General features: G+C 50.5%; 1 pseudogene; it reads left to right on the top strand.

The window, feature by feature from the left end:
• Positions 1-2,186: 2,186 nt before the first annotated feature.
• Positions 2,187-4,501, top strand: LOC127925987 (uncharacterized; annotated as a pseudogene).
• Positions 4,502-5,086: the final 585 nt, after the last annotated feature.

The following is a 5,086-nucleotide window of genomic DNA, read 5'->3' as shown; positions in this document are numbered from 1 at the left end:
GAATTTTACAAACGATTTCGGACGTCTAGTAAGGGACCGTACATTTGCTATATGGACTTTCTCACTAACCATACAGGTACTGCCGAATTCTTCCCTTAAGGTATGTAAGCCTCCAAAGTGCCATGTTTCTTAGTTTATTATGTGGGAGGAACATTTAGGAAGCCAGGACCATCCCCTGCTCCCTCAGCTCTCTTACTGCAGTCCAGTGCCATTAGACATCACAGTTTGGCCTCTAGTAAATTGGGGAAGGCCTTCTCACAATGGACTCATCATACAAGGCTCTACAGACAGATACAAACAAAAAAGACCGGCTGTTTTCGTTGACGATGTCTTGAAGTCAAGTGGCTCAATATTGAAATGTAGTTTTCTGTACCACAGGACAACCACAGGACAACCAGGAAAAGCGACGGTCGGTGGAACTCTGGCGCCACCAACTGGACAATTGCTTCAGTTCGTTTGTGGCAGCAATGCTGCCAGATATACTTGATACAAGATCAAATGTTACGTCAATATTATTATCTCCAAATTGCCCCCCACGAACACACACGTAATATATTATTATTCCAATTTAGCTGTTGATCTGGTTTTAACTTAACAACGCGTCTTCTCATTTCTGATTGAGGGCGGGCGACCACGTGATCTTAGAACCTACAAAATGTGTTACATTGTAACAGTCAAACGTGGTCATTCCTGGCGTTGATCGACTCCCATCCACACCACCGTTTATTTAAAGCGTTATATTTTTTTTTATGGAAAACAAAAAAGCATACAGAGTGTAACCATAGTAGAATTTGACGTGTCGGAGAACGGCTACTTTCTCCCGAAAACCATTGTGGGTATCGCTTCGGCCTTTTGGCTAAGATCAAGTGTCGGCCTTTGGCTCAGATCAAGTGTAGTTACTTTGACAGTGCTGCACTTGATCGGAGAAGCGACGTAGTGTGCCGGAGGGCGCCCGGTTGTGTTTTTATTTCTGTTTAAAATTATTGTCATTTTGTTGTATTGTTTCACCATTGTTTTTTTTTTGTCCTGGGTTAGGTGGTGGTTTTAGTGGAGGCTACAGGTGCACCAGCACCTGTAGGGTGAGTTAAAAGGCCCTCTGGTCTTTTCTTTCTTATTTTATTTAATTGTAGTCTTTTCCTTGTTGTCCTGTTTTGCATCTCTCCCCTTGTATCCTACCCTCCCCCCCTTGCTCTCCCTATTGTTTTGAGTTTGGTGTGGCCTGCTAGCCGGAGTTGCCTTTGGCTTGTTGCCTGCTAGCTTTAGCTGGGTCAGCTAGCCTCTTGGCTCTTCAGGCAAGGCAGGCTTTGTTTGTTTGTTTGTTGTCTGTTTGTCTGACTAGCCTCTGTTGTTTTTTGTTGCCAACTGGGGGACTTTTTTTGCTGGCTGGCCTGCTAGTTTGCTAGCTTAGCCTGGCCTACTGGTGAGGCTTGCTAGCTTAATTGCCCCAAGTTTTTGGCAGGTGTCGCTCGTTAGTGTGTCTCCTTTTGTTATCCCCATATCCCCGTGTTTGTGGTTGTGAGGCCTCTTGGCTTGTAGGCCTGCCAGCTGGTAAGCTTAGTCTGTCCGGCTGGTGTGGCCTGCCAGTCTCCAAGCCTGTGTCTAGTGTCATTTACCCTGTCTCCCCCTTGTGTCCTTCCCCTTGTGAGAAAAATAATTTAGAAAACAAAAACAACCCCCTCCCCCCTTGTGTCCCTTCCCATTGTCAACAAAATTAGCTGGGTGCTGTGTTAGATAGTTGTTGTGTGTTCCGGGTGCTGGTAGGCCCTGTTTAGCATAGCCTGGCTGAGCCTGCCAGCTCCCTTGTTGTCCTACACTTTCCCCCCTTTTTTTCCTTCCCTTCCCCCAACCCCACTTCCCTTCCCCCAACTCCACCTCCCTCCCACTCCATTCACCCTTCCCCCACTCCCCTTCACTTGCCCCCTCCCCTTTCCAAACCCCCCCTCCCCTTTTCCCTTCCCCTCCCCCCTTTCACTGGTGTTGGGTTGTAAAGGAGTGGGCCTCCATCATGTCAGCAGCACAGGCTGGCATGAGGAGGCACCATGCAGTGCGCTCCTTTTAAAGGAGAAGGGAGGGAAAATAATGGAGTTATCCCGATTGATTTCTCCAGAAAATTCCTCCAGAAAGAACTCGGTTTCCACCCGCGCAGGTAAACTGCATCCTAGCCCTCCCCTATAGGAAGGGCTTCGATGTCAGCTTTGCCAACGCCAGCTCTGAGGGAGTTCTGGGGGAAACTCCAGAACTCCCCTGAACACTCCAGGGGTCCTCACAGCAATGTTCGAGGTGATTGCTGGACGGACAATAGCATTAAAATCATATTGTCCGTATGTACAACGAAAACCGCATAGCCGGGAGGACGTTGCAGTATGGCTGGACAGGTACTGCAACGTAAAGGGGCCCTTATCCAGGTAAAAGACCTGACGGGATCTGGACAGGGGCCTGGAGGGTCACTGTCCAGCAAAGGGAGGGACCCTGGGGCTATGGTGGGTTGAAAGCCATCCCATCCACCATAGTCCTCGGAGAGAACAGGGGCCATGTTCACTACCAGGACCAGCCCAAGCTGTGCCGTAAGTGTGGTGAACATGGCCACCTGGCAGACGCCTGTCAAAAGGTCGTCTGCATGAAGTGCCGGGAGGTGGGCCACCGCTACGAGGAATGCACGAACGGAAGGTCGTGCAACCTCTGTGGCGAGCGGTCACACCTCATCTCGCGATTGCCCTCCTCCTCCTGGCCAATAGGCCAAGTTCGGAAGGAGGGAGTGGGCGTGCCAAGAAAAACGACAGATAGACCTGAAAAACTGAGACCGATTACCCTTTTAAATTTTGATTGTAAACTTTTTACCAAAGTTTTAACACTGTGAATGTCTTCTGTTTTAGGAGGTGATCCACCCGGGACCAAACCTGTGCCGTGCCGGGAAGGAAGATCACGGACAGCCTGATACTGATCCGAGATGCCATCTGTTATGCGAGAGACAGAAATATGCGGCTTGTAGTCCTAAATTTAGATTTTGAAAAAGCCTTTGATCGGGGTCTCGCACCAGTACCTCTTTAAGGTACTGCAAAAATGGGTTTCCGGACAGGTTCTTAGCTTGGGTGGGACTGCTGTACGGGACATCACCAGCAAAAAATCCTTGTAAACGGGCATTTGTCAAAAGCAGTGGGAGTACACTGGGCGTCCGTCAGGCTGTCCTTTATCTCCTCTTCTGTTCGTGGCCTGCATTGAACCACTGGCACAGGTCTTGAGAAGGGACCAACGGATCAGTGGGGTGGGTATCCCGGGAGTGGGGGGATGACCGCCAAGTGCGTATTTTACATGGACGACGTCAACATTTTATGCACTGACCTTTTATCCGTCGACAGGACTCTGGACAGGACTGACTGGTACGGACGAGCCTCTGGGGCGAGACTGAACAGAGACAAGACAGAGGCCCAATTCTTCGGACCGTGGGCAGACCCAGACTTGACCAGACTACCTTTGACAGTTAAACTGACGGACATAAGGGTACTGGGGGTAAAGTTTGACCAGGAGGGAGGAGGGGAGTGGGAACTGAGTGGGATCCTGGGGACAGTAAGACAGAGACTGGGTTTTTGGGGACTACGACAGCTGACTTTTGAGGGCAAGGTTTTAATCATAAAAGCTGTGATTTTACCTGTGCTTTTATTAATCAGTTCTGTTTTTATCCCCCCGAAGGAGTATTTTAGCCCTGGAGCGGATGCTGTTTTACTTTCTGTGGGGAAGCAAGTGGGAGAGGCTGAGGAGGGAGGTGGTCAAGAGGCCCAGGTCCAAGGGGGAAAGGCTTGCCTGACCTCTACTTGTTCCTGGGCAGCCGCTACACAGCGTTACATCTGACTCTGGCCACCTCCCGGTCAATAACAAGACACAGGCCCTCGCACGGTTCTGGCTGGGATCTTACCTCAGGACTCTGAGGCTGATCCCAGTCGACCTGCGAGCCCCAGTCTCTTTCCTGCTCCCCACCCACTACGTCCAGCTCCAGAAATTTTTAAGACATTTCAAACTGGAAAAGGAAGCAGTCACGGTTTTAACTAAACACCGCTCTCTTCTCTCTCTTGTGCAGGAACGGGAACCAGTGTGTCCAGTGCGCGGGCTCGCTATAGGCGAGCCCACAACGGTCTGGCGCAACGTGCCCATCCTGCACTCCTGAATCGGCATCGGACCTGTCCTGGATGGTCGCCCACGAGATCCTCCCGGTCAGGGCCGTTATGCACTCACGGGGCATGGCGAGGACATCCGCGTGCCCCCGACCGGGTTGCGGCCAAGATGAGTCGGTGAGGCACATGCTCTGGGAGTGCAGAGCCGCCAGGGGACCTGTGGAAGGAAGCAGGCCCCCTGATCACCTCGTGTCTGCCAGCAGGGGAGGACCTAACACCAGCTCGTGCTGTACGGGGTGGGCCGAAGGCCCATTCCACCGAAGGCCTTCACCAAGTTCTGGCCCACCCTCACGTGCCTGAAGGAAGCACTGTGGTCCTCCGTAACCTGCTGGTAGCAAAAACGTAGCGACCACCCCCCCCAGGCAGTGGCCATGGTAGCCACGGAAGCCCTGGGGTGGTACGAACGGAAGGGGGCCTCGACCCCAGGCGAAGGGTCCCCCACAACACCCTAGGGTCCCTGCGGCCACGGCCTGACAGCGCTGCGGCGCCTAGGGCGATGCGCCTAGGGGAGGATCTCCCTCTGGGCCCCGAAGGACGGGACGATGGTCTATTCGGGAGAGCAGGATGAGGCGAGCTTGATAAGGACTCACCCCGCTCCTGTACAAGCGATTGAAGACAGCCTTTTAACAAAGTGACTTTTAACATGTTTCTAACGTCTTAAAAATGTTTTATCTTTGTTGAATCATTTTGTACACATTTTAAATGGCTTTACAGATTTGATGTTTTTACAAAGAAAGTACTTTTTATTTATAGTTGTTGTCATTGGTTTTAACAACATGTACTTTTAACAAATTTAAATGTAAATTTCAAATGCTGTGTTTTATGCTTTGTTGCCGTTTTTATGTGTATAAATGATTAAATGAATGTACGAGCTGTTTTTAAAGGGAATGGTGCAAATAAAACTTTTCCAAAAGAAAAAA

This window comes from Oncorhynchus keta, unplaced genomic scaffold (genome assembly GCF_023373465.1).
Source record: "Oncorhynchus keta strain PuntledgeMale-10-30-2019 unplaced genomic scaffold, Oket_V2 Un_contig_6560_pilon_pilon, whole genome shotgun sequence".
Lineage (NCBI taxonomy): Eukaryota > Metazoa > Chordata > Actinopteri > Salmoniformes > Salmonidae > Oncorhynchus > Oncorhynchus keta.
This window is presented reverse-complemented; position numbering and strand designations above follow the sequence as displayed.